General features: G+C 45.4%; 43 non-coding genes across 43 annotated transcripts; all 43 read left to right on the top strand.

Annotated features, from left to right (window-relative positions):
* The first annotated feature begins 330 nt into the window (after nucleotides 1-330).
* On the top strand, nucleotides 331-403 carry Trnaf-gaa (transfer RNA phenylalanine (anticodon GAA)). The gene has a single exon. It is a non-coding gene; the product is annotated as a tRNA-Phe (tRNA).
* A 355-nt stretch (nucleotides 404-758) lies between these two features.
* Trnaf-gaa (transfer RNA phenylalanine (anticodon GAA)) lies at nucleotides 759-831 on the top strand. The gene has a single exon. It is a non-coding gene; the product is annotated as a tRNA-Phe (tRNA).
* Nucleotides 832-1,186: 355 nt separating this feature from the next.
* Nucleotides 1,187-1,259, top strand: Trnaf-gaa (transfer RNA phenylalanine (anticodon GAA)). The gene has a single exon. It is a non-coding gene; the product is annotated as a tRNA-Phe (tRNA).
* A 355-nt stretch (nucleotides 1,260-1,614) lies between these two features.
* Nucleotides 1,615-1,687, top strand: Trnaf-gaa (transfer RNA phenylalanine (anticodon GAA)). Its single transcript has one exon. It is a non-coding gene; the product is annotated as a tRNA-Phe (tRNA).
* A 355-nt stretch (nucleotides 1,688-2,042) lies between these two features.
* On the top strand, nucleotides 2,043-2,115 carry Trnaf-gaa (transfer RNA phenylalanine (anticodon GAA)). Its single transcript has one exon. It is a non-coding gene; the product is annotated as a tRNA-Phe (tRNA).
* Nucleotides 2,116-2,470: 355 nt separating this feature from the next.
* Nucleotides 2,471-2,543, top strand: Trnaf-gaa (transfer RNA phenylalanine (anticodon GAA)). The gene has a single exon. It is a non-coding gene; the product is annotated as a tRNA-Phe (tRNA).
* A 355-nt stretch (nucleotides 2,544-2,898) lies between these two features.
* Trnaf-gaa (transfer RNA phenylalanine (anticodon GAA)) lies at nucleotides 2,899-2,971 on the top strand. Its single transcript has one exon. It is a non-coding gene; the product is annotated as a tRNA-Phe (tRNA).
* Nucleotides 2,972-3,326: 355 nt separating this feature from the next.
* Nucleotides 3,327-3,399, top strand: Trnaf-gaa (transfer RNA phenylalanine (anticodon GAA)). Its single transcript has one exon. It is a non-coding gene; the product is annotated as a tRNA-Phe (tRNA).
* A 355-nt stretch (nucleotides 3,400-3,754) lies between these two features.
* Trnaf-gaa (transfer RNA phenylalanine (anticodon GAA)) lies at nucleotides 3,755-3,827 on the top strand. The gene has a single exon. It is a non-coding gene; the product is annotated as a tRNA-Phe (tRNA).
* A 783-nt stretch (nucleotides 3,828-4,610) lies between these two features.
* On the top strand, nucleotides 4,611-4,683 carry Trnaf-gaa (transfer RNA phenylalanine (anticodon GAA)). The gene has a single exon. It is a non-coding gene; the product is annotated as a tRNA-Phe (tRNA).
* A 355-nt stretch (nucleotides 4,684-5,038) lies between these two features.
* Nucleotides 5,039-5,111, top strand: Trnaf-gaa (transfer RNA phenylalanine (anticodon GAA)). Its single transcript has one exon. It is a non-coding gene; the product is annotated as a tRNA-Phe (tRNA).
* Nucleotides 5,112-5,466: 355 nt separating this feature from the next.
* Nucleotides 5,467-5,539, top strand: Trnaf-gaa (transfer RNA phenylalanine (anticodon GAA)). Its single transcript has one exon. It is a non-coding gene; the product is annotated as a tRNA-Phe (tRNA).
* Nucleotides 5,540-6,322: 783 nt separating this feature from the next.
* Trnaf-gaa (transfer RNA phenylalanine (anticodon GAA)) lies at nucleotides 6,323-6,395 on the top strand. The gene has a single exon. It is a non-coding gene; the product is annotated as a tRNA-Phe (tRNA).
* Nucleotides 6,396-6,750: 355 nt separating this feature from the next.
* Trnaf-gaa (transfer RNA phenylalanine (anticodon GAA)) lies at nucleotides 6,751-6,823 on the top strand. Its single transcript has one exon. It is a non-coding gene; the product is annotated as a tRNA-Phe (tRNA).
* A 783-nt stretch (nucleotides 6,824-7,606) lies between these two features.
* On the top strand, nucleotides 7,607-7,679 carry Trnaf-gaa (transfer RNA phenylalanine (anticodon GAA)). Its single transcript has one exon. It is a non-coding gene; the product is annotated as a tRNA-Phe (tRNA).
* Nucleotides 7,680-8,890: 1,211 nt separating this feature from the next.
* Trnaf-gaa (transfer RNA phenylalanine (anticodon GAA)) lies at nucleotides 8,891-8,963 on the top strand. Its single transcript has one exon. It is a non-coding gene; the product is annotated as a tRNA-Phe (tRNA).
* A 1,211-nt stretch (nucleotides 8,964-10,174) lies between these two features.
* Nucleotides 10,175-10,247, top strand: Trnaf-gaa (transfer RNA phenylalanine (anticodon GAA)). Its single transcript has one exon. It is a non-coding gene; the product is annotated as a tRNA-Phe (tRNA).
* A 355-nt stretch (nucleotides 10,248-10,602) lies between these two features.
* Trnaf-gaa (transfer RNA phenylalanine (anticodon GAA)) lies at nucleotides 10,603-10,675 on the top strand. Its single transcript has one exon. It is a non-coding gene; the product is annotated as a tRNA-Phe (tRNA).
* Nucleotides 10,676-11,030: 355 nt separating this feature from the next.
* Nucleotides 11,031-11,103, top strand: Trnaf-gaa (transfer RNA phenylalanine (anticodon GAA)). The gene has a single exon. It is a non-coding gene; the product is annotated as a tRNA-Phe (tRNA).
* Nucleotides 11,104-11,458: 355 nt separating this feature from the next.
* Nucleotides 11,459-11,531, top strand: Trnaf-gaa (transfer RNA phenylalanine (anticodon GAA)). Its single transcript has one exon. It is a non-coding gene; the product is annotated as a tRNA-Phe (tRNA).
* A 355-nt stretch (nucleotides 11,532-11,886) lies between these two features.
* Trnaf-gaa (transfer RNA phenylalanine (anticodon GAA)) lies at nucleotides 11,887-11,959 on the top strand. The gene has a single exon. It is a non-coding gene; the product is annotated as a tRNA-Phe (tRNA).
* A 355-nt stretch (nucleotides 11,960-12,314) lies between these two features.
* Nucleotides 12,315-12,387, top strand: Trnaf-gaa (transfer RNA phenylalanine (anticodon GAA)). The gene has a single exon. It is a non-coding gene; the product is annotated as a tRNA-Phe (tRNA).
* A 355-nt stretch (nucleotides 12,388-12,742) lies between these two features.
* Nucleotides 12,743-12,815, top strand: Trnaf-gaa (transfer RNA phenylalanine (anticodon GAA)). The gene has a single exon. It is a non-coding gene; the product is annotated as a tRNA-Phe (tRNA).
* Nucleotides 12,816-13,170: 355 nt separating this feature from the next.
* On the top strand, nucleotides 13,171-13,243 carry Trnaf-gaa (transfer RNA phenylalanine (anticodon GAA)). Its single transcript has one exon. It is a non-coding gene; the product is annotated as a tRNA-Phe (tRNA).
* A 355-nt stretch (nucleotides 13,244-13,598) lies between these two features.
* On the top strand, nucleotides 13,599-13,671 carry Trnaf-gaa (transfer RNA phenylalanine (anticodon GAA)). The gene has a single exon. It is a non-coding gene; the product is annotated as a tRNA-Phe (tRNA).
* A 783-nt stretch (nucleotides 13,672-14,454) lies between these two features.
* Trnaf-gaa (transfer RNA phenylalanine (anticodon GAA)) lies at nucleotides 14,455-14,527 on the top strand. The gene has a single exon. It is a non-coding gene; the product is annotated as a tRNA-Phe (tRNA).
* Nucleotides 14,528-14,882: 355 nt separating this feature from the next.
* Trnaf-gaa (transfer RNA phenylalanine (anticodon GAA)) lies at nucleotides 14,883-14,955 on the top strand. Its single transcript has one exon. It is a non-coding gene; the product is annotated as a tRNA-Phe (tRNA).
* Nucleotides 14,956-15,310: 355 nt separating this feature from the next.
* On the top strand, nucleotides 15,311-15,383 carry Trnaf-gaa (transfer RNA phenylalanine (anticodon GAA)). Its single transcript has one exon. It is a non-coding gene; the product is annotated as a tRNA-Phe (tRNA).
* Nucleotides 15,384-15,738: 355 nt separating this feature from the next.
* Nucleotides 15,739-15,811, top strand: Trnaf-gaa (transfer RNA phenylalanine (anticodon GAA)). The gene has a single exon. It is a non-coding gene; the product is annotated as a tRNA-Phe (tRNA).
* A 355-nt stretch (nucleotides 15,812-16,166) lies between these two features.
* Trnaf-gaa (transfer RNA phenylalanine (anticodon GAA)) lies at nucleotides 16,167-16,239 on the top strand. Its single transcript has one exon. It is a non-coding gene; the product is annotated as a tRNA-Phe (tRNA).
* Nucleotides 16,240-16,594: 355 nt separating this feature from the next.
* Nucleotides 16,595-16,667, top strand: Trnaf-gaa (transfer RNA phenylalanine (anticodon GAA)). Its single transcript has one exon. It is a non-coding gene; the product is annotated as a tRNA-Phe (tRNA).
* Nucleotides 16,668-17,023: 356 nt separating this feature from the next.
* Nucleotides 17,024-17,096, top strand: Trnaf-gaa (transfer RNA phenylalanine (anticodon GAA)). Its single transcript has one exon. It is a non-coding gene; the product is annotated as a tRNA-Phe (tRNA).
* A 355-nt stretch (nucleotides 17,097-17,451) lies between these two features.
* Trnaf-gaa (transfer RNA phenylalanine (anticodon GAA)) lies at nucleotides 17,452-17,524 on the top strand. Its single transcript has one exon. It is a non-coding gene; the product is annotated as a tRNA-Phe (tRNA).
* Nucleotides 17,525-17,879: 355 nt separating this feature from the next.
* On the top strand, nucleotides 17,880-17,952 carry Trnaf-gaa (transfer RNA phenylalanine (anticodon GAA)). The gene has a single exon. It is a non-coding gene; the product is annotated as a tRNA-Phe (tRNA).
* Nucleotides 17,953-18,307: 355 nt separating this feature from the next.
* Trnaf-gaa (transfer RNA phenylalanine (anticodon GAA)) lies at nucleotides 18,308-18,380 on the top strand. Its single transcript has one exon. It is a non-coding gene; the product is annotated as a tRNA-Phe (tRNA).
* Nucleotides 18,381-19,591: 1,211 nt separating this feature from the next.
* Trnaf-gaa (transfer RNA phenylalanine (anticodon GAA)) lies at nucleotides 19,592-19,664 on the top strand. Its single transcript has one exon. It is a non-coding gene; the product is annotated as a tRNA-Phe (tRNA).
* A 355-nt stretch (nucleotides 19,665-20,019) lies between these two features.
* Trnaf-gaa (transfer RNA phenylalanine (anticodon GAA)) lies at nucleotides 20,020-20,092 on the top strand. The gene has a single exon. It is a non-coding gene; the product is annotated as a tRNA-Phe (tRNA).
* A 355-nt stretch (nucleotides 20,093-20,447) lies between these two features.
* Nucleotides 20,448-20,520, top strand: Trnaf-gaa (transfer RNA phenylalanine (anticodon GAA)). Its single transcript has one exon. It is a non-coding gene; the product is annotated as a tRNA-Phe (tRNA).
* Nucleotides 20,521-20,874: 354 nt separating this feature from the next.
* Nucleotides 20,875-20,947, top strand: Trnaf-gaa (transfer RNA phenylalanine (anticodon GAA)). The gene has a single exon. It is a non-coding gene; the product is annotated as a tRNA-Phe (tRNA).
* A 783-nt stretch (nucleotides 20,948-21,730) lies between these two features.
* Trnaf-gaa (transfer RNA phenylalanine (anticodon GAA)) lies at nucleotides 21,731-21,803 on the top strand. Its single transcript has one exon. It is a non-coding gene; the product is annotated as a tRNA-Phe (tRNA).
* Nucleotides 21,804-22,158: 355 nt separating this feature from the next.
* Trnaf-gaa (transfer RNA phenylalanine (anticodon GAA)) lies at nucleotides 22,159-22,231 on the top strand. Its single transcript has one exon. It is a non-coding gene; the product is annotated as a tRNA-Phe (tRNA).
* A 783-nt stretch (nucleotides 22,232-23,014) lies between these two features.
* Nucleotides 23,015-23,087, top strand: Trnaf-gaa (transfer RNA phenylalanine (anticodon GAA)). The gene has a single exon. It is a non-coding gene; the product is annotated as a tRNA-Phe (tRNA).
* Nucleotides 23,088-24,298: 1,211 nt separating this feature from the next.
* On the top strand, nucleotides 24,299-24,371 carry Trnaf-gaa (transfer RNA phenylalanine (anticodon GAA)). The gene has a single exon. It is a non-coding gene; the product is annotated as a tRNA-Phe (tRNA).
* Nucleotides 24,372-24,657: the final 286 nt, after the last annotated feature.

Below are 24,657 nucleotides of genomic sequence, written 5' to 3'. Positions count from 1 at the left end.
CCCTATTTTTTGGGTAGTCAGTCTAGGAATTTATTCATCTCTGACCACTTGTCAAAAGTCATCCACCTGCCGGAGCATATGCAAACTATTTTACATGAGAATATATTCATGAGCCCTTTTTCAGTGGAGATTCTAGACGTTCATGGAAATGTAGTTGAAACTTCCCTGTCACTTTTGACTTGTCCTGTCTGACGAATGACTGGTCAGCACAAGAATATACGTTCAGTGGTCTGCAAAGCAATTTCAAATGAAAACACAGTCTTCATTTGGACACAAGACAATTGGCTGGCTCTATATACAGTTCGTTTGAAACGACAGGTTTGCTCGTCGGCCGGAATAGCTCAGTTGGGAGAGCGTTAGACTGAAGATCTAAAGGCCCCCGGTTCAATCCCGGGTTCCGGCACAGAGTGCAGGACTCTGGCGGCTGACCCTATTTTTTGGGTAGTCACTCTAGGAATTTATTCATCTCTGACCACTTGTCAAAAGTCATCCACCTGCCGGAGCATATGCAAACTATTTTACATGAGAATATATTCATGAGCCCTTTTTCAGTGGAGATTCTAGACGTTCATGGAAATGTAGTTGAAACTTCCCTGTCACTTTTGACTTGTCCTGTCTGACGAATGACTGGTCAGCACAAGAATATACGTTCAGTGGTCTGCAAAGCAATTTCAAATGAAAACACAGCCTTCCTTTGGACACAAGACAATTGGCTGGCTCTATATACAGTTCGTTTGAAACGACAGGTTTGCTCGTCGGCCGGAATAGCTCAGTTGGGAGAGCGTTAGACTGAAGATCTAAAGGCCCCCGGTTCAATCCCGGGTTCCGGCACAGAGTGCAGGACTCTGGCGGCTGACCCTATTTTTTGGGTAGTCACTCTAGGAATTTATTCATCTCTGACCACTTGTCAAAAGTCATCCACCTGCCGGAGCATATGCAAACTATTTTACATGAGAATATATTCATGAGCCCTTTTTCAGTGGAGATTCTAGACGTTCATGGAAATGTAGTTGAAACTTCCCTGTCACTTTTGACTTGTCCTGTCTGACGAATGACTGGTCAGCACAAGAATATACGTTCAGTGGTCTGCAAAGCAATTTCAAATGAAAACACAGTCTTCATTTGGACACAAGACAATTGGCTGGCTCTATATACAGTTCGTTTGAAACGACAGGTTTGCTCGTCGGCCGGAATAGCTCAGTTGGGAGAGCGTTAGACTGAAGATCTAAAGGCCCCCGGTTCAATCCCGGGTTCCGGCACAGAGTGCAGGACTCTGGCGGCTGACCCTATTTTTTGGGTAGTCACTCTAGGAATTTATTCATCTCTGACCACTTGTCAAAAGTCATCCACCTGCCGGAGCATATGCAAACTATTTTACATGAGAATATATTCATGAGCCCTTTTTCAGTGGAGATTCTAGACGTTCATGGAAATGTAGTTGAAACTTCCCTGTCACTTTTGACTTGTCCTGTCTGAAGAATGACTGGTCAGCACAAGAATATACGTTCAGTGGTCTGCAAAGCAATTTCAAATGAAAACACAGCCTTCATTTGGACACAAGACAATTGGCTGGCTCTATATACAGTTCGTTTGAAACGACAGGTTTGCTCGTCGGCCGGAATAGCTCAGTTGGGAGAGCGTTAGACTGAAGATCTAAAGGCCCCCGGTTCAATCCCGGGTTCCGGCAGAGAGTGCAGGACTCTGGCGGCTGACCCTATTTTTTGGGTAGTCAGTCTAGGGATTTATTCATCTCTGACCACTTGTCAAAAGTCCTCCACCTGCCGGAGCATATGCAAACTATTTTACATGAGAATATATTCATGAGCCCCTTTTCAGTGGAGATTCTAGACGTTCATGGAAATGTAGTTGAAACTTCCCTGTCACTTTTGACTTGTCCTGTCTGACGAATGACTGGTCAGCACAAGAATATACGTTCAGTGGTCTGCAAAGCAATTTCAAATGAAAACACAGCCTTCATTTGGACACAAGACAATTGGCTGGCTCTATATACAGTTCGTTTGAAACGACAGGTTTGCTCGTCGGCCGGAATAGCTCAGTTGGGAGAGCGTTAGACTGAAGATCTAAAGGCCCCCGGTTCAATCCCGGGTTCCGGCAGAGAGTGCAGGACTCTGGCGGCTGACCCTATTTTTTGGGTAGTCAGTCTAGGGATTTATTCATCTCTGACCACTTGTCAAAAGTCATCCACCTGCCGGAGCATATGCAAACTATTTTACATGAGAATATATTCATGAGCCCTTTTTCAGTGGAGATTCTAGACGTTCATGGAAATGTAGTTGAAACTTCCCTGTCACTTTTGACTTGTCCTGTCTGACGAATGACTGGTCAGCACAAGAATATACGTTCAGTGGTCTGCAAAGCAATTTCAAATGAAAACACAGTCTTCATTTGGACACAAGACAATTGGCTGGCTCTATATACAGTTCGTTTGAAACGACAGGTTTGCTCGTCGGCCGGAATAGCTCAGTTGGGAGAGCGTTAGACTGAAGATCTAAAGGCCCCCGGTTCAATCCCGGGTTCCGGCACAGAGTGCAGGACTCTGGCGGCTGACCCTATTTTTTGGGTAGTCACTCTAGGAATTTATTCATCTCTGACCACTTGTCAAAAGTCATCCACCTGCCGGAGCATATGCAAACTATTTTACATGAGAATATATTCATGAGCCCTTTTTCAGTGGAGATTCTAGACGTTCATGGAAATGTAGTTGAAACTTCCCTGTCACTTTTGACTTGTCCTGTCTGACGAATGACTGGTCAGCACAAGAATATACGTTCAGTGGTCTGCAAAGCAATTTCAAATGAAAACACAGCCTTCATTTGGACACAAGACAATTGGCTGGCTCTATATACAGTTCGTTTGAAACGACAGGTTTGCTCGTCGGCCGGAATAGCTCAGTTGGGAGAGCGTTAGACTGAAGATCTAAAGGCCCCCGGTTCAATCCCGGGTTCCGGCAGAGAGTGCAGGACTCTGGCGGCTGACCCTATTTTTTGGGTAGTCAGTCTAGGGATTTATTCATCTCTGACCACTTGTCAAAAGTCCTCCACCTGCCGGAGCATATGCAAACTATTTTACATGAGAATATATTCATGAGCCCCTTTTCAGTGGAGATTCTAGACGTTCATGGAAATGTAGTTGAAACTTCCCTGTCACTTTTGACTTGTCCTGTCTGACGAATGACTGGTCAGCACAAGAATATACGTTCAGTGGTCTGCAAAGCAATTTCAAATGAAAACACAGCCTTCATTTGGACACAAGACAATTGGCTGGCTCTATATACAGTTCGTTTGAAACGACAGGTTTGCTCGTCGGCCGGAATAGCTCAGTTGGGAGAGCGTTAGACTGAAGATCTAAAGGCCCCCGGTTCAATCCCGGGTTCCGGCAGAGAGTGCAGGACTCTGGCGGCTGACCCTATTTTTTGGGTAGTCAGTCTAGGGATTTATTCATCTCTGACCACTTGTCAAAAGTCATCCACCTGCCGGAGCATATGCAAACTATTTTACATGAGAATATATTCATGAGCCCCTTTTCAGTGGAGATTCTAGACGTTCATGGAAATGTAGTTGAAACTTCCCTGTCACTTTTGACTTGTCCTGTCTGACGAATGACTGGTCAGCACAAGAATATACGTTCAGTGGTCTGCAAAGCAATTTCAAATGAAAACACAGCCTTCATTTGGACACAAGACAATTGGCTGGCTCTATATACAGTTCGTTTGAAACGACAGGTTTGCTCGTCGGCCGGAATAGCTCAGTTGGGAGAGCGTTAGACTGAAGATCTAAAGGCCCCCGGTTCAATCCCGGGTTCCGGCACAGAGTGCAGGACTCTGGCGGCTGACCCTATTTTTTGGGTAGTCAGTCTAGGGATTTATTCATCTCTGACCACTTGTCAAAAGTCATCCACCTGCCGGAGCATATGCAAACTATTTTACATGAGAATATATTCATGAGCCCCTTTTCAGTGGAGATTCTAGACGTTCATGGAAATGTAGTTGAAACTTCCCTGTCACTTTTGACTTGTCCTGTCTGACGAATGACTGGTCAGCACAAGAATATACGTTCAGTGGTCTGCAAAGCAATTTCAAATGAAAACACAGCCTTCATTTGGACACAAGACAATTGGCTGGCTCTATATACAGTTCGTTTGAAACGACAGGTTTGCTCGTCGGCCGGAATAGCTCAGTTGGGAGAGCGTTAGACTGAAGATCTAAAGGCCCCCGGTTCAATCCCGGGTTCCGGAACACAGTGCAGGACTCTGGCGGCTGACCCTGTTTTTTGGGTAGTCAGTCTAGGGATTTATTCATCTCTGACCACTTGTTAAAAGTCATCCACCTGCCGGAGCATATGCAAACTATTTTACATGAGAATATATTCTTGAGCCCCTTTTCAGTGGAGATTCTAGACGTTCATGGAAATGTAGTTGAAACTTCCCTGTCACTTTTGACTTGTCCTGTCTGACGAATGACTGGTCAGCACAAGAATATACGTTCAGTGGTCTGCAAAGCAATTTCAAATGAAAACACAGCCTTCATTTGGACACAAGACAATTGGCTGGCTCTATATACAGTTCGTTTGAAACGACAGGTTTGCTCGTCGGCCGGAATAGCTCAGTTGGGAGAGCGTTAGACTGAAGATCTAAAGGCCCCCGGTTCAATCCCGGGTTCCGGCACAGAGTGCAGGACTCTGGCGGCTGACCCTATTTTTTGGGTAGTCAGTCTAGGGATTTATTCATCTCTGACCACTTGTCAAAAGTCCTCCACCTGCCGGAGCATATGCAAACTATTTTACATGAGAATATATTCATGAGCCCCTTTTCAGTGGAGATTCTAGACGTTCATGGAAATGTAGTTGAAACTTCCCTGTCACTTTTGACTTGTCCTGTCTGACGAATGACTGGTCAGCACAAGAATATACGTTCAGTGGTCTGCAAAGCAATTTCAAATGAAAACACAGCCTTCATTTGGACACAAGACAATTGGCTGGCTCTATATACAGTTCGTTTGAAACGACAGGTTTGCTCGTCGGCCGGAATAGCTCAGTTGGGAGAGCGTTAGACTGAAGATCTAAAGGCCCCCGGTTCAATCCCGGGTTCCGGCAGAGAGTGCAGGACTCTGGCGGCTGACCCTATTTTTTGGGTAGTCAGTCTAGGGATTTATTCATCTCTGACCACTTGTCAAAAGTCATCCACCTGCCGGAGCATATGCAAACTATTTTACATGAGAATATATTCATGAGCCCCTTTTCAGTGGAGATTCTAGACGTTCATGGAAATGTAGTTGAAACTTCCCTGTCACTTTTGACTTGTCCTGTCTGACGAATGACTGGTCAGCACAAGAATATACGTTCAGTGGTCTGCAAAGCAATTTCAAATGAAAACACAGCCTTCATTTGGACACAAGACAATTGGCTGGCTCTATATACAGTTCGTTTGAAACGACAGGTTTGCTCGTCGGCCGGAATAGCTCAGTTGGGAGAGCGTTAGACTGAAGATCTAAAGGCCCCCGGTTCAATCCCGGGTTCCGGCACAGAGTGCAGGACTCTGGCGGCTGACCCTATTTTTTGGGTAGTCAGTCTAGGGATTTATTCATCTCTGACCACTTGTCAAAAGTCATCCACCTGCCGGAGCATATGCAAACTATTTTACATGAGAATATATTCATGAGCCCCTTTTCAGTGGAGATTCTAGACGTTCATGGAAATGTAGTTGAAACTTCCCTGTCACTTTTGACTTGTCCTGTCTGACGAATGACTGGTCAGCACAAGAATATACGTTCAGTGGTCTGCAAAGCAATTTCAAATGAAAACACAGCCTTCATTTGGACACAAGACAATTGGCTGGCTCTATATACAGTTCGTTTGAAACGACAGGTTTGCTCGTCGGCCGGAATAGCTCAGTTGGGAGAGCGTTAGACTGAAGATCTAAAGGCCCCCGGTTCAATCCCGGGTTCCGGAACACAGTGCAGGACTCTGGCGGCTGACCCTGTTTTTTGGGTAGTCAGTCTAGGGATTTATTCATCTCTGACCACTTGTTAAAAGTCATCCACCTGCCGGAGCATATGCAAACTATTTTACATGAGAATATATTCTTGAGCCCCTTTTCAGTGGAGATTCTAGACGTTCATGGAAATGTAGTTGAAACTTCCCTGTCACTTTTGACTTGTCCTGTCTGACGAATGACTGGTCAGCACAAGAATATACGTTCAGTGGTCTGCAAAGCAATTTCAAATGAAAACACAGCCTTCATTTGGACACAAGACAATTGGCTGGCTCTATATACAGTTCGTTTGAAACGACAGGTTTGCTCGTCGGCCGGAATAGCTCAGTTGGGAGAGCGTTAGACTGAAGATCTAAAGGCCCCCGGTTCAATCCCGGGTTCCGGCACAGAGTGCAGGACTCTGGCGGCTGACCCTATTTTTTGGGTAGTCAGTCTAGGGATTTATTCATCTCTGACCACTTGTCAAAAGTCATCCACCTGCCGGAGCATATGCAAACTATTTTACATGAGAATATATTCATGAGCCCCTTTTCAGTGGAGATTCTAGACGTTCATGGAAATGTAGTTGAAACTTCCCTGTCACTTTTGACTTGTCCTGTCTGACGAATGACTGGTCAGCACAAGAATATACGTTCAGTGGTCTGCAAAGCAATTTCAAATGAAAACACAGCCTTCATTTGGACACAAGACAATTGGCTGGCTCTATATACAGTTCGTTTGAAACGACAGGTTTGCTCGTCGGCCGGAATAGCTCAGTTGGGAGAGCGTTAGACTGAAGATCTAAAGGCCCCCGGTTCAATCCCGGGTTCCGGCACAGAGTGCAGGACTCTGGCGGCTGACCCTATTTTTTGGGTAGTCAGTCTAGGGATTTATTCATCTCTGACCACTTGTCAAAAGTCATCCACCTGCCGGAGCATATGCAAACTATTTTACATGAGAATATATTCATGAGCCCCTTTTCAGTGGAGATTCTAGACGTTCATGGAAATGTAGTTGAAACTTCCCTGTCACTTTTGACTTGTCCTGTCTGACGAATGACTGGTCAGCACAAGAATATACGTTCAGTGGTCTGCAAAGCAATTTCAAATGAAAACACAGCCTTCATTTGGACACAAGACAATTGGCTGGCTCTATATACAGTTCGTTTGAAACGACAGGTTTGCTCGTCGGCCGGAATAGCTCAGTTGGGAGAGCGTTAGACTGAAGATCTAAAGGCCCCCGGTTCAATCCCGGGTTCCGGAACACAGTGCAGGACTCTGGCGGCTGACCCTGTTTTTTGGGTAGTCAGTCTAGGGATTTATTCATCTCTGACCACTTGTTAAAAGTCATCCACCTGCCGGAGCATATGCAAACTATTTTACATGAGAATATATTCTTGAGCCCCTTTTCAGTGGAGATTCTAGACGTTCATGGAAATGTAGTTGAAACTTCCCTGTCACTTTTGACTTGTCCTGTCTGACGAATGACTGGTCAGCACAAGAATATACGTTCAGTGGTCTGCAAAGCAATTTCAAATGAAAACACAGCCTTCATTTGGACACAAGACAATTGGCTGGCTCTATATACAGTTCGTTTGAAACGACAGGTTTGCTCGTCGGCCGGAATAGCTCAGTTGGGAGAGCGTTAGACTGAAGATCTAAAGGCCCCCGGTTCAATCCCGGGTTCCGGCACAGAGTGCAGGACTCTGGCGGCTGACCCTATTTTTTGGGTAGTCAGTCTAGGGATTTATTCATCTCTGACCACTTGTCAAAAGTCCTCCACCTGCCGGAGCATATGCAAACTATTTTACATGAGAATATATTCATGAGCCCCTTTTCAGTGGTGATTCTAGACGTTCATGGAAATGTAGTTGAAACTTCCCTGTCACTTTTGACTTGTCCTGTCTGACGAATGACTGGTCAGCACAAGAATATACGTTCAGTGGTCTGCAAAGCAATTTCAAATGAAAACACAGCCTTCATTTGGACACAAGACAATTGGCTGGCTCTATATACAGTTCGTTTGAAACGACAGGTTTGCTCGTCGGCCGGAATAGCTCAGTTGGGAGAGCGTTAGACTGAAGATCTAAAGGCCCCCGGTTCAATCCCGGGTTCCGGAACACAGTGCAGGACTCTGGCGGCTGACCCTATTTTTTGGGTAGTCAGTCTAGGGATTTATTCATCTCTGACCACTTGTCAAAAGTCATCCACCTGCCGGAGCATATGCAAACTATTTTACATGAGAATATATTCATGAGCCCCTTTTCAGTGGAGATTCTAGACGTTCATGGAAATGTAGTTGAAACTTCCCTGTCACTTTTGACTTGTCCTGTCTGACGAATGACTGGTCAGCACAAGAATATACGTTCAGTGGTCTGCAAAGCAATTTCAAATGAAAACACAGCCTTCATTTGGACACAAGACAATTGGCTGGCTCTATATACAGTTCGTTTGAAACGACAGGTTTGCTCGTCGGCCGGAATAGCTCAGTTGGGAGAGCGTTAGACTGAAGATCTAAAGGCCCCCGGTTCAATCCCGGGTTCCGGAACACAGTGCAGGACTCTGGCGGCTGACCCTATTTTTTGGGTAGTCAGTCTAGGGATTTATTCATCTCTGACCACTTGTCAAAAGTCATCCACCTGCCGGAGCATATGCAAACTATTTTACATGAGAATATATTCATGAGCCCCTTTTCAGTGGAGATTCTAGACGTTCATGGAAATGTAGTTGAAACTTCCCTGTCACTTTTGACTTGTCCTGTCTGACGAATGACTGGTCAGCACAAGAATATACGTTCAGTGGTCTGCAAAGCAATTTCAAATGAAAACACAGCCTTCATTTGGACACAAGACAATTGGCTGGCTCTATATACAGTTCGTTTGAAACGACAGGTTTGCTCGTCGGCCGGAATAGCTCAGTTGGGAGAGCGTTAGACTGAAGATCTAAAGGCCCCCGGTTCAATCCCGGGTTCCGGCACAGAGTGCAGGACTCTGGCGGCTGACCCTATTTTTTGGGTAGTCAGTCTAGGGATTTATTCATCTCTGACCACTTGTCAAAAGTCATCCACCTGCCGGAGCATATGCAAACTATTTTACATGAGAATATATTCATGAGCCCCTTTTCAGTGGAGATTCTAGACGTTCATGGAAATGTAGTTGAAACTTCCCTGTCACTTTTGACTTGTCCTGTCTGACGAATGACTGGTCAGCACAAGAATATACGTTCAGTGGTCTGCAAAGCAATTTCAAATGAAAACACAGCCTTCATTTGGACACAAGACAATTGGCTGGCTCTATATACAGTTCGTTTGAAACGACAGGTTTGCTCGTCGGCCGGAATAGCTCAGTTGGGAGAGCGTTAGACTGAAGATCTAAAGGCCCCCGGTTCAATCCCGGGTTCCGGAACACAGTGCAGGACTCTGGCGGCTGACCCTGTTTTTTGGGTAGTCAGTCTAGGGATTTATTCATCTCTGACCACTTGTTAAAAGTCATCCACCTGCCGGAGCATATGCAAACTATTTTACATGAGAATATATTCTTGAGCCCCTTTTCAGTGGAGATTCTAGACGTTCATGGAAATGTAGTTGAAACTTCCCTGTCACTTTTGACTTGTCCTGTCTGACGAATGACTGGTCAGCACAAGAATATACGTTCAGTGGTCTGCAAAGCAATTTCAAATGAAAACACAGCCTTCATTTGGACACAAGACAATTGGCTGGCTCTATATACAGTTCGTTTGAAACGACAGGTTTGCTCGTCGGCCGGAATAGCTCAGTTGGGAGAGCGTTAGACTGAAGATCTAAAGGCCCCCGGTTCAATCCCGGGTTCCGGAACACAGTGCAGGACTCTGGCGGCTGACCCTATTTTTTGGGTAGTCAGTCTAGGGATTTATTCATCTCTGACCACTTGTTAAAAGTCCTCCACCTGCCGGAGCATATGCAAACTATTTTACATGAGAATATATTCATGAGCCCCTTTTCAGTGGTGATTCTAGACGTTCATGGAAATGTAGTTGAAACTTCCCTGTCACTTTTGACTTGTCCTGTCTGACGAATGACTGGTCAGCACAAGAATATACGTTCAGTGGTCTGCAAAGCAATTTCAAATGAAAACACGGCCTTCATTTGGACACAAGACAATTGGCTGGCTCTATATACAGTTCGTTTGAAACGACAGGTTTGCTCGTCGGCCGGAATAGCTCAGTTGGGAGAGCGTTAGACTGAAGATCTAAAGGCCCCCGGTTCAATCCCGGGTTCCGGCACAGAGTGCAGGACTCTGGCGGCTGACCCTATTTTTTGGGTAGTCAGTCTAGGGATTTATTCATCTCTGACCACTTGTCAAAAGTCATCCACCTGCCGGAGCATATGCAAACTATTTTACATGAGAATATATTCATGAGCCCCTTTTCAGTGGAGATTCTAGACGTTCATGGAAATGTAGTTGAAACTTCCCTGTCACTTTTGACTTGTCCTGTCTGACGAATGACTGGTCAGCACAAGAATATACGTTCAGTGGTCTGCAAAGCAATTTCAAATGAAAACAGAGCCTTCATTTGGACACAAGACAATTGGCTGGCTCTATATACAGTTCGTTTGAAACGACAGGTTTGCTCGTCGGCCGGAATAGCTCAGTTGGGAGAGCGTTAGACTGAAGATCTAAAGGCCCCCGGTTCAATCCCGGGTTCCGGCACAGAGTGCAGGACTCTGGCGGCTGACCCTATGTTTTGGGTAGTCAGTCTAGGGATTTATTCATCTCTGACCACTTGTCAAAAGTCCTCCACCTGCCGGAGCATATGCAAACTATTTTACATGAGAATATATTCATGAGCCCCTTTTCAGTGGAGATTCTAGACGTTCATGGAAATGTAGTTGAAACTTCCCTGTCACTTTTGACTTGTCCTGTCTGACGAATGACTGGTCAGCACAAGAATATACGTTCAGTGGTCTGCAAAGCAATTTCAAATGAAAACAGAGCCTTCATTTGGACACAAGACAATTGGCTGGCTCTATATACAGTTCGTTTGAAACGACAGGTTTGCTCGTCGGCCGGAATAGCTCAGTTGGGAGAGCGTTAGACTGAAGATCTAAAGGCCCCCGGTTCAATCCCGGGTTCCGGCACAGAGTGCAGGACTCTGGCGGCTGACCCTATGTTTTGGGTAGTCAGTCTAGGGATTTATTCATCTCTGACCACTTGTCAAAAGTCCTCCACCTGCCGGAGCATATGCAAACTATTTTACATGAGAATATATTCATGAGCCCCTTTTCAGTGGAGATTCTAGACGTTCATGGAAATGTAGTTGAAACTTCCCTGTCACTTTTGACTTGTCCTGTCTGACGAATGACTGGTCAGCACAAGAATATACGTTCAGTGGTCTGCAAAGCAATTTCAAATGAAAACACAGCCTTCATTTGGACACAAGACAATTGGCTGGCTCTATATACAGTTCGTTTGAAACGACAGGTTTGCTCGTCGGCCGGAATAGCTCAGTTGGGAGAGCGTTAGACTGAAGATCTAAAGGCCCCCGGTTCAATCCCGGGTTCCGGCACAGAGTGCAGGACTCTGGCGGCTGACCCTATTTTTTGGGTAGTCAGTCTAGGGATTTATTCATCTCTGACCACTTGTCAAAAGTCATCCACCTGCCGGAGCATATGCAAACTATTTTACATGAGAATATATTCATGAGCCCCTTTTCAGTAGAGATTCTAGACGTTCATGGAAATGTAGTTGAAACTTCCCTGTCACTTTTGACTTGTCCTGTCTGACGAATGACTGGTCAGCACAAGAATATACGTTCAGTGGTCTGCAAAGCAATTTCAAATGAAAACACAGCCTTCATTTGGACACAAGACAATTGGCTGGCTCTATATACAGTTCGTTTGAAACGACAGGTTTGCTCGTCGGCCGGAATAGCTCAGTTGGGAGAGCGTTAGACTGAAGATCTAAAGGCCCCCGGTTCAATCCCGGGTTCCGGCACAGAGTGCAGGACTCTGGCGGTTGACCCTATTTTTTGGGTAGTCAGTCTAGGGATTTATTCATCTCTGACCACTTGTCAAAAGTCATCCACCTGCCGGAGCATATGCAAACTATTTTACATGAGAATATATTCATGAGCCCCTTTTCAGTGGAGATTCTAGACGTTCATGGAAATGTAGTTGAAACTTCCCTGTCACTTTTGACTTGTCCTGTCTGACGAATGACTGGTCAGCACAAGAATATACGTTCAGTGGTCTGCAAAGCAATTTCAAATGAAAACACAGCCTTCATTTGGACACAAGACAATTGGCTGGCTCTATATACAGTTCGTTTGAAACGACAGGTTTGCTCGTCGGCCGGAATAGCTCAGTTGGGAGAGCGTTAGACTGAAGATCTAAAGGCCCCCGGTTCAATCCCGGGTTCCGGCACAGAGTGCAGGACTCTGGCGGCTGACCCTATTTTTTGGGTAGTCAGTCTAGGGATTTATTCATCTCTGACCACTTGTCAAAAGTCCTCCACCTGCCGGAGCATATGCAAACTATTTTACATGAGAATATATTCATGAGCCCCTTTTCAGTAGAGATTCTAGACGTTCATGGAAATGTAGTTGAAACTTCCCTGTCACTTTTGACTTGTCCTGTCTGACGAATGACTGGTCAGCACAAGAATATACGTTCAGTGGTCTGCAAAGCAATTTCAAATGAAAACACAGCCTTCATTTGGACACAAGACAATTGGCTGGCTCTATATACAGTTCGTTTGAAACGACAGGTTTGCTCGTCGGCCGGAATAGCTCAGTTGGGAGAGCGTTAGACTGAAGATCTAAAGGCCCCCGGTTCAATCCCGGGTTCCGGCACAGAGTGCAGGACTCTGGCGGTTGACCCTATTTTTTGGGTAGTCAGTCTAGGGATTTATTCATCTCTGACCACTTGTCAAAAGTCATCCACCTGCCGGAGCATATGCAAACTATTTTACATGAGAATATATTCATGAGCCCCTTTTCAGTGGAGATTCTAGACGTTCATGGAAATGTAGTTGAAACTTCCCTGTCACTTTTGACTTGTCCTGTCTGACGAATGACTGGTCAGCACAAGAATATACGTTCAGTGGTCTGCAAAGCAATTTCAAATGAAAACACAGCCTTCATTTGGACACAAGACAATTGGCTGGCTCTATATACAGTTCGTTTGAAACGACAGGTTTGCTCGTCGGCCGGAATAGCTCAGTTGGGAGAGCGTTAGACTGAAGATCTAAAGGCCCCCGGTTCAATCCCGGGTTCCGGCACAGAGTGCAGGACTCTGGCGGCTGACCCTATTTTTTGGGTAGTCAGTCTAGGGATTTATTCATCTCTGACCACTTGTCAAAAGTCATCCACCTGCCGGAGCATATGCAAACTATTTTACATGAGAATATATTCATGAGCCCCTTTTCAGTAGAGATTCTAGACGTTCATGGAAATGTAGTTGAAACTTCCCTGTCACTTTTGACTTGTCCTGTCTGACGAATGACTGGTCAGCACAAGAATATACGTTCAGTGGTCTGCAAAGCAATTTCAAATGAAAACACAGCCTTCATTTGGACACAAGACAATTGGCTGGCTCTATATACAGTTCGTTTGAAACGACAGGTTTGCTCGTCGGCCGGAATAGCTCAGTTGGGAGAGCGTTAGACTGAAGATCTAAAGGCCCCCGGTTCAATCCCGGGTTCCGGCACAGAGTGCAGGACTCTGGCGGCTGACCCTATTTTTTGGGTAGTCAGTCTAGGGATTTATTCATCTCTGACCACTTGTCAAAAGTCATCCACCTGCCGGAGCATATGCAAACTATTTTACATGAGAATATATTCATGAGCCCCTTTTCAGTGGAGATTCTAGACGTTCATGGAAATGTAGTTGAAACTTCCCTGTCACTTTTGACTTGTCCTGTCTGACGAATGACTGGTCAGCACAAGAATATACGTTCAGTGGTCTGCAAAGCAATTTCAAATGAAAACACAGCCTTCATTTGGACACAAGACAATTGGCTGGCTCTATATACAGTTCGTTTGAAACGACAGGTTTGCTCGTCGGCCGGAATAGCTCAGTTGGGAGAGCGTTAGACTGAAGATCTAAAGGCCCCCGGTTCAATCCCGTGTTCCGGCACAGAGTGCAGGACTCTGGCGGCTGACCCTATTTTTTGGGTAGTCAGTCTAGGGATTTATTCATCTCTGATTACTTGTCAAAAGTCATCCACCTGCCGGAGCATATGCAAACTATTTTACATGAGAATATATTCATGAGCCCCTTTTCAGTGGAGATTCTAGACGTTCATGGAAATGTAGTTGAAACTTCCCTGTCACTTTTGACTTGTCCTGTCTGACGAATGACTGGTCAGCACAAGAATATACGTTCAGTGGTCTGCAAAGCAATTTCAAATGAAAACACAGCCTTCATTTGGACACAAGACAATTGGCTGGCTCTATATACAGTTCGTTTGAAACGACAGGTTTGCTCGTCGGCCGGAATAGCTCAGTTGGGAGAGCGTTAGACTGAAGATCTAAAGGCCCCCGGTTCAATCCCGGGTTCCGGCACAGAGTGCAGGACTCTGGCGGCTGACCCTATTTTTTGGGTAGTCAGTCTAGGGATTTATTCATCTCTGACCACTTGTCAAAAGTCATCCACCTGCCGGAGCATATGCAAACTATTTTACATGAGAATATATTCATGAGCCCCTTTTCAGTGGAGATTCTAGACGTTCATGGAAATGTAGTTGAAACTTCCCTGTCACTTTTGACTTGTCCTGTCTGACGAATGACTGGTCAGCACAAGAATATACGTTCAGTGGTCTGCAAAGCAATTTCAAATGAAAACACAGCCTTCATTTGGACACAAGACAATTGGCTGGCTCTATATACAGTTCGTTTGAAACGACAGGTTTGCTCGTCGGCCGGAATAGCTCAGTTGGGAGAGCGTTAGACTGAAGATCTAAAGGCCCCCGGTTCAATCCCGGGTTCCGGCACAGAGTGCAGGACTCTGGCGGCTGACCCTATTTTTTGGGTAGTCAGTCTAGGGATTTATTCATCTCTGACCACTTGTCAAAAGTCATCCACCCGCCGGAGCATATGCAAACTATTTTACATGAGAATATATTCATGAGCCCCTTTTCAGTGGAGATTCTAGACGTTCATGGAAATGTAGTTGAAACTTCCCTGTCACTTTTGACTTGTCCTGTCTGACGAATGACTGGTCAGCACAAGAACATACGTTCAGTGGTCTGCAAAGCAATTTCAAATGAAAACACAGCCTTCATTTGGACACAAGACAATTGGCTGGCTCTATATACAGTTCGTTTGAAACGACAGGTTTGCTCGTCGGCCGGAATAGCTCAGTTGGGAGAGCGTTAGACTGAAGATCTAAAGGCCCCCGGTTCAATCCCGGGTTCCGGCACAGAGTGCAGGACTCTGGCGGCTGACCCTATTTTTTGGGTAGTCAGTCTAGGGATTTATTCATCTCTGACCACTTGTCAAAAGTCATCCACCTGCCGGAGCATATGCAAACTATTTTACATGAGAATATATTCATGAGCCCCTTTTCAGTGGAGATTCTAGACGTTCATGGAAATGTAGTTGAAACTTCCCTGTCACTTTTGACTTGTCCTGTCTGACGAATGACTGGTCAGCACAAGAATATACGTTCAGTGGTCTGCAAAGCAATTTCAAATGAAAACACAGCCTTCATTTGGACACAAGACAATTGGCTGGCTCTATATACAGTTCGTTTGAAACGACAGGTTTGCTCGTCGGCCGGAATAGCTCAGTTGGGAGAGCGTTAGACTGAAGATCTAAAGGCCCCCGGTTCAATCCCGGGTTCCGGCACAGAGTGCAGGACTCTGGCGGCTGACCCTATTTTTTGGGTAGTCAGTCTAGGGATTTATTCATCTCTGACCACTTGTCAAAAGTCATCCACCTGCCGGAGCATATGCAAACTATTTTACATGAGAATATATTCATGAGCCCCTTTTCAGTGGAGATTCTAGACGTTCATGGAAATGTAGTTGAAACTTCCCTGTCACTTTTGACTTGTCCTGTCTGACGAATGACTGGTCAGCACAAGAATATACGTTCAGTGGTCTGCAAAGCAATTTCAAATGAAAACACAGCCTTCATTTGGACACAAGACAATTGGCTGGCTCTATATACAGTTCGTTTGAAACGACAGGTTTGCTCGTCGGCCGGAATAGCTCAGTTGGGAGAGCGTTAGACTGAAGATCTAAAGGCCCCCGGTTCAATCCCGGGTTCCGGCACAGAGTGCAGGACTCTGGCGGCTGACCCTATTTTTTGGGTAGTCAGTCTAGGGATTTATTCATCTCTGACCACTTGTCAAAAGTCATCCACCTGCCGGAGCATATGCAAACTATTTTACATGAGAATATATTCATGAGCCCCTTTTCAGTGGAGATTCTAGACGTTCATGGAAATGTAGTTGAAACTTCCCTGTCACTTTTGACTTGTCCTGTCTGACGAATGACTGGTCAGCACAAGAATATACGTTCAGTGGTCTGCAAAGCAATTTCAAATGAAAACACAGCCTTCATTTGGACACAAGACAATTGGCTGGCTCTATATACAGTTCGTTTGAAACGACAGGTTTGCTCGTCGGCCGGAATAGCTCAGTTGGGAGAGCGTTAGACTGAAGATCTAAAGGCCCCCGGTTCAATCCCGGGTTCCGGCACAGAGTGCAGGACTCTGGCGGCTGACCCTATTTTTTGGGTAGTCAGTCTAGGGATTTATTCATCTCTGACCACTTGTCAAAAGTCATCCACCTGCCGGAGCATATGCAAACTATTTTACATGAGAATAATATTCATGAGCCCCTTTTCAGTGGAGATTCTAGACGTTCATGGAAATGTAGTTGAAACTTCCCTGTCACTTTTGACTTGTCCTGTCTGACGAATGACTGGTCAGCACAAGAATATACGTTCAGTGGTCTGCAAAGCAATTTCAAATGAAAACACAGCCTTCATTTGGACACAAGACAATTGGCTGGCTCTATATACAGTTCGTTTGAAACGACAGGTTTGCTCGTCGGCCGGAATAGCTCAGTTGGGAGAGCGTTAGACTGAAGATCTAAAGGCCCCCGGTTCAATCCCGGGTTCCGGCACAGAGTGCAGGACTCTGGCGGCTGACCCTATATTTTGGGTAGTCAGTCTAGGGATTTATTCATCTCTGACCACTTGTCAAAAGTCATCCACCTGCCGGAGCATATGCAAACTATTTTACATGAGAATATATTCATGAGCCCCTTTTCAGTGGAGATTCTAGACGTTCATGGAAATGTAGTTGAAACTTCCCTGTCACTTTTGACTTGTCCTGTCTGACGAATGACTGGTCAGCACAAGAATATACGTTCAGTGGTCTGCAAAGCAATTTCAAATGAAAACACAGCCTTCATTTGGACACAAGACAATTGGCTGGCTCTATATACAGTTCGTTTGAAACGACAGGTTTGCTCGTCGGCCGGAATAGCTCAGTTGGGAGAGCGTTAGACTGAAGATCTAAAGGCCCCCGGTTCAATCCCGGGTTCCGGCACAGAGTGCAGGACTCTGGCGGCTGACCCTATTTTTTGGGTAGTCAGTCTAGGGATTTATTCATCTCTGACCACTTGTCAAAAGTCATCCACCTGCCGGAGCATATGCAAACTATTTTACATGAGAATATATTCATGAGCCCCTTTTCAGTGGAGATTCTAGACGTTCATGGAAATGTAGTTGAAACTTCCCTGTCACTTTTGACTTGTCCTGTCTGACGAATGACTGGTCAGCACAAGAATATACGTTCAGTGGTCTGCAAAGCAATTTCAAATGAAAACACAGCCTTCATTTGGACACAAGACAATTGGCTGGCTCTATATACAGTTCGTTTGAAACGACAGGTTTGCTCGTCGGCCGGAATAGCTCAGTTGGGAGAGCGTTAGACTGAAGATCTAAAGGCCCCCGGTTCAATCCCGGGTTCCGGCACAGAGTGCAGGACTCTGGCGGCTGACCCTATTTTTTGGGTAGTCAGTCTAGGGATTTATTCATCTCTGACCACTTGTCAAAAGTCATCCACCTGCCGGAGCATATGCAAACTATTTTACATGAGAATATATTCATGAGCCCCTTTTCAGTGGAGATTCTAGACGTTCATGGAAATGTAGTTGAAACTTCCCTGTCACTTTTGACTTGTCCTGTCTGACGAATGACTGGTCAGCACAAGAATATACGTTCAGTGGTCTGCAAAGCAATTTCAAATGAAAACACAGCCTTCATTTGGACACAAGACAATTGGCTGGCTCTATATACAGTTCGTTTGAAACGACAGGTTTGCTCGTCGGCCGGAATAGCTCAGTTGGGAGAGCGTTAGACTGAAGATCTAAAGGCCCCCGGTTCAATCCCGGGTTCCGGCACAGAGTGCAGGACTCTGGCGGCTGACCCTATTTTTTGGGTAGTCAGTCTAGGGATTTATTCATCTCTGACCACTTGTCAAAAGTCATCCACCTGCCGGAGCATATGCAAACTATTTTACATGAGAATATATTCATGAGCCCCTTTTCAGTGGAGATTCTAGACGTTCATGGAAATGTAGTTGAAACTTCCCTGTCACTTTTGACTTGTCCTGTCTGACGAATGACTGGTCAGCACAAGAATATACGTTCAGTGGTCTGCAAAGCAATTTCAAATGAAAACACAGTCTTCATTTGGACACAAGACAATTGGCTGGCTCTATATACAGTTCGTTTGAAACGACAGGTTTGCTCGTCGGCCGGAATAACTCAGTTGGGAGAGCGTTAGACTGAAGATCTAAAGGCCCCCGGTTCAATCCCGGGTTCCGGCACAGAGTGCAGGACTCTGGCGGCTGACCCTATTTTTTGGGTAGTCAGTCTAGGGATTTATTCATCTCTGACCACTTGTCAAAAGTCCTCCACCTGCCGGAGCATATGCAAACTATTTTACATGAGAATATATTCATGAGCCCCTTTTCAGTGGAGATTCTAGACGTTCATGGAAATGTAGTTGAAACTTCCCTGTCACTTTTGACTTGTCCTGTCTGACGAATGACTGGTCAGCACAAGAATATACGTTCAGTGGTCTGCAAAGCAATTTCAAATGAAAACACAGTCTTCATTTGGACACAAGACAATTGGCTGGCTCTATATACAGTTCGTTTGAAACGACAGGTTTGCTCGTCGGCCGGAATAACTCAGTTGGGAGAGCGTTAGACTGAAGATCTAAAGGCCCCCGGTTCAATCCCGGGTTCCGGCACAGAGTGCAGGACTCTGGCGGCTGACCCTATTTTTTGGGTAGTCAGTCTAGGGATTTATTCATCTCTGACCACTTGTCAAAAGTCCTCCACCTGCCGGAGCATATGCAAACTATTTTACATGAGAATATATTCATGAGCCCCTTTTCAGTGGAGATTCTAGACGTTCATGGAAATGTAGTTGAAACTTCCCTGTCACTTTTGACTTGTCCTGTCTGACGAATGACTGGTCAGCACAAGAATATACGTTCAGTGGTCTGCAAAGCAATTTCAAATGAAAACACAGCCTTCATTTGGACACAAGACAATTGGCTGGCTCTATATACAGTTCGTTTGAAACGACAGGTTTGCTCGTCGGCCGGAATAGCTCAGTTGGGAGAGCGTTAGACTGAAGATCTAAAGGCCCCCGGTTCAATCCCGGGTTCCGGCAGAGAGTGCAGGACTCTGGCGGCTGACCCTATTTTTTGGGTAGTCAGTCTAGGGATTTATTCATCTCTGACCACTTGTCAAAAGTCATCCACCTGCCGGAGCATATGCAAACTATTTTACATGAGAATATATTCATGAGCCCCTTTTCAGTGGAGATTCTAGACGTTCATGGAAATGTAGTTGAAACTTCCCTGTCACTTTTGACTTGTCCTGTCTGACGAATGACTGGTCAGCACAAGAATATACGTTCAGTGGTCTGCAAAGCAATTTCAAATGAAAACACAGCCTTCATTTGGACACAAGACAATTGGTTGGCTCTATATACAGTTCGTTTGAAACGACAGGTTTGCTCGTCGGCCGGAATAGCTCAGTTGGGAGAGCGTTAGACTGAAGATCTAAAGGCCCCCGGTTCAATCCCGGGTTCCGGCACAGAGTGCAGGACTCTGGCGGCTGACCCTATTTTTTGGGTAGTCAGTCTAGGGATTTATTCATCTCTGACCACTTGTCAAAAGTCATCCACCTGCCGGAGCATATGCAAACTATTTTACATGAGAATATATTCATGAGCCCCTTTTCAGTAGAGATTCTAGACGTTCATGGAAATGTAGTTGAAACTTCCCTGTCACTTTTGACTTGTCCTGTCTGACGAATGACTGGTCAGCACAAGAATATACGTTCAGTGGTCTGCAAAGCAATTTCAAATGAAAACACAGCCTTCATTTGGACACAAGACAATTGGCTGGCTCTATATACAGTTCGTTTGAAACGACAGGTTTGCTCGTCGGCCGGAATAGCTCAGTTGGGAGAGCGTTAGACTGAAGATCTAAAGGCCCCCGGTTCAATCCCGGGTTCCGGCACAGAGTGCAGGACTCTGGCGGCTGACCCTATTTTTGGGTAGTCAGTCTAGGGATTTATTCATCTCTGACCACTTGTCAAAAGTCATCCACCTGCCGGAGCATATGCAAACTATTTTACATGAGAATATATTCATGAGCCCCTTTTCAGTGGAAATTCTAGACGTTCATGGAAATGTAGTTGAAACTTCCCTGTCACTTTTGACTTGTCCTGTCTGACGAATGACTGGTCAGCACAAGAATATACGTTCAGTGGTCTGCAAAGCAATTTCAAATGAAAACACAGCCTTCATTTGGACACAAGACAATTGGCTGGCTCTATATACAGTTCGTTTGAAACGACAGGTTTGCTCGTCGGCCGGAATAGCTCAGTTGGGAGAGCGTTAGACTGAAGATCTAAAGGCCCCCGGTTCAATCCCGGGTTCCGGCACAGAGTGCAGGACTCTGGCGGCTGACCCTATTTTTTGGGTAGTCAGTCTAGGGATTTATTCATCTCTGACCACTTGTCAAAAGTCCTCCACCTGCCGGAGCATATGCAAACTATTTTACATGAGAATATATTCATGAGCCCCTTTTCAGTAGAGATTCTAGACGTTCATGGAAATGTAGTTGAAACTTCCCTGTCACTTTTGACTTGTCCTGTCTGACGAATGACTGGTCAGCACAAGAATATACGTTCAGTGGTCTGCAAAGCAATTTCAAATGAAAACACAGCCTTCATTTGGACACAAGACAATTGGCTGGCTCTATATACAGTTCGTTTGAAACGACAGGTTTGCTCGTCGGCCGGAATAGCTCAGTTGGGAGAGCGTTAGACTGAAGATCTAAAGGCCCCCGGTTCAATCCCGTGTTCCGGCACAGAGTGCAGGACTCTGGCGGCTGACCCTATTTTTTGGGTAGTCAGTCTAGGGATTTATTCATCTCTGACCACTTGTCAAAAGTCATCCACCTGCCGGAGCATATGCAAACTATTTTACATGAGAATATATTCATGAGCCCCTTTTCAGTAGAGATTCTAGACGTTCATGGAAATGTAGTTGAAACTTCCCTGTCACTTTTGACTTGTCCTGTCTGACGAATGACTGGTCAGCACAAGAATATACGTTCAGTGGTCTGCAAAGCAATTTCAAATGAAAACACAGCCTTCATTTGGACACAAGACAATTGGCTGGCTCTATATACAGTTCGTTTGAAACGACAGGTTTGCTCGTCGGCCGGAATAGCTCAGTTGGGAGAGCGTTAGACTGAAGATCTAAAGGCCCCCGGTTCAATCCCGGGTTCCGGCACAGAGTGCAGGACTGTGGCGGCTGACCCTATTTTTTGGGTAGTCAGTCTAGGGATTTATTCATCTCTGACCACTTGTCAAAAGTCATCCACCTGCCGGAGCATATGCAAACTATTTTACATGAGAATATATTCATGAGCCCCTTTTCAGTGGAGATTCTAGACGTTCATGGAAATGTAGTTGAAACTTCCCTGTCACTTTTGACTTGTCCTGTCTGACGAATGACTGGTCAGCACAAGAATATACGTTCAGTGGTCTGCAAAGCAATTTCAAATGAAAACACAGCCTTCATTTGGACACAAGACAATTGGCTGGCTCTATATACAGTTCGTTTGAAACGACAGGTTTGCTCGTCGGCCGGAATAGCTCAGTTGGGAGAGCGTTAGACTGAAGATCTAAAGGCCCCCGGTTCAATCCCGGGTTCCGGCACAGAGTGCAGGACTCTGGCGGCTGACCCTATTTTTTGGGTAGTCAGTCTAGGGATTTATTCATCTCTGACCACTTGTCAAAAGTCCTCCACCTGCCGGAGCATATGCAAACTATTTTACATGAGAATATATTCATGAGCCCCTTTTCAGTGGAGATTCTAGACGTTCATGGAAATGTAGTTGAAACTTCCCTGTCACTTTTGACTTGTCCTGTCTGACGAATGACTGGTCAGCACAAGAATATACGTTCAGTGGTCTGCAAAGCAATTTCAAATGAAAACACAGCCTTCATTTGGACACAAGACAATTGGCTGGCTCTATATACAGTTCGTTTGAAACGACAGGTTTGCTCGTCGGCCGGAATAGCTCAGTTGGGAGAGCGTTAGACTGAAGATCTAAAGGCCCCCGGTTCAATCCCGTGTTCCGGCACAGAGTGCAGGACTCTGGCGGCTGACCCTATTTTTTGGGTAGTCAGTCTAGGGATTTATTCATCTCTGACCACTTGTCAAAAGTCCTCCACCTGCCGGAGCATATGCAAACTATTTTACATGAGAATATATTCATGAGCCCCTTTTCAGTAGAGATTCTAGACGTTCATGGAAATGTAGTTGAAACTTCCCTGTCACTTTTGACTTGTCCTGTCTGACGAATGACTGGTCAGCACAAGAATATACGTTCAGTGGTCTGCAAAGCAATTTCAAATGAAAACACAGCCTTCATTTGGACACAAGACAATTGGCTGGCTCTATATACAGTTCGTTTGAAACGACAGGTTTGCTCGTCGGCCGGAATAGCTCAGTTGGGAGAGCGTTAGACTGAAGATCTAAAGGCCCCCGGTTCAATCCCGGGTTCCGGCACAGAGTGCAGGACTGTGGCGGCTGACCCTATTTTTTGGGTAGTCAGTCTAGGGATTTATTCATCTCTGACCACTTGTCAAAAGTCATCCACCTGCCGGAGCATATGCAAACTATTTTACATGAGAATATATTCATGAGCCCCTTTTCAGTGGAGATTCTAGACGTTCATGGAAATGTAGTTGAAACTTCCCTGTCACTTTTGACTTGTCCTGTCTGACGAATGACTGGTCAGCACAAGAATATACGTTCAGTGGTCTGCAAAGCAATTTCAAATGAAAACACAGCCTTCATTTGGACACAAGACAATTGGCTGGCTCTATATACAGTTCGTTTGAAACGACAGGTTTGCTCGTCGGCCGGAATAGCTCAGTTGGGAGAGCGTTAGACTGAAGATCTAAAGACCCCCGGTTCAATCCCGGGTTCCGGCACAGAGTGCAGGACTGTGGCGGCTGACCCTATTTTTTGGGTAGTCAGTCTAGGGATTTATTCATCTCTGACCACTTGTCAAAAGTCCTCCACCTGCCGGAGCATATGCAAACTATTTTACATGAGAATATATTCATGAGCCCCTTTTCAGTGGAGATTCTAGACGTTCATGGAAATGTAGTTGAAACTTCCCTGTCACTTTTGACTTGTCCTGTCTGACGAATGACTGGTCAGCACAAGAATATACGTTCAGTGGTCTGCAAAGCAATTTCAAATGAAAACACAGCCTTCATTTGGACACAAGACAATTGGCTGGCTCTATATACAGTTCGTTTGAAACGACAGGTTTGCTCGTCGGCCGGAATAACTCAGTTGGGAGAGCGTTAGACTGAAGATCTAAAGGCCCCCGGTTCAATCCCGGGTTCCGGCACAGAGTGCAGGACTCTGGCGGCTGACCCTATTTTTTGGGTAGTCAGTCTAGGGATTTATTCATCTCTGACCACTTGTCAAAAGTCATCCACCTGCCGGAGCATATGCAAACTATTTTACATGAGAATATATTCATGAGCCCCTTTTCAGTGGAGATTCTAGACGTTCATGGAAATGTAGTTGAAACTTCCCTGTCACTTTTGACTTGTCCTGTCTGACGAATGACTGGTCAGCACAAGAATATACGTTCAGTGGTCTGCAAAGCAATTTCAAATGAAAACACAGCCTTCATTTGGACACAAGACAATTGGCTGGCTCTATATACAGTTCGTTTGAAACGACAGGTTTGCTCGTCGGCCGGAATAGCTCAGTTGGGAGAGCGTTAGACTGAAGATCTAAAGGCCCCCGGTTCAATCCCGGGTTCCGGCACAGAGTGCAGGACTCTGGCGGCTGACCCTATTTTTTGGGTAGTCAGTCTAGGGATTTATTCATCTCTGACCACTTGTCAAAAGTCCTCCACCTGCCGGAGCATATGCAAACTATTTTACATGAGAATATATTCATGAGCCCCTTTTCAGTAGAGATTCTAGACGTTCATGGAAATGTAGTTGAAACTTCCCTGTCACTTTTGACTTGTCCTGTCTGACGAATGACTGGTCAGCACAAGAATATACGTTCAGTGGTCTGCAAAGCAATTTCAAATGAAAACACAGCC

This window comes from Haliotis asinina, chromosome 1 (genome assembly GCF_037392515.1).
Source record: "Haliotis asinina isolate JCU_RB_2024 chromosome 1, JCU_Hal_asi_v2, whole genome shotgun sequence".
In the NCBI taxonomy this organism is placed as follows: Eukaryota; Metazoa; Mollusca; class Gastropoda; order Lepetellida; family Haliotidae; genus Haliotis; species Haliotis asinina.
The sequence above is the reverse complement of the archived record's forward strand: the minus strand, read 5'-3'. Positions and strand labels throughout refer to the sequence as shown.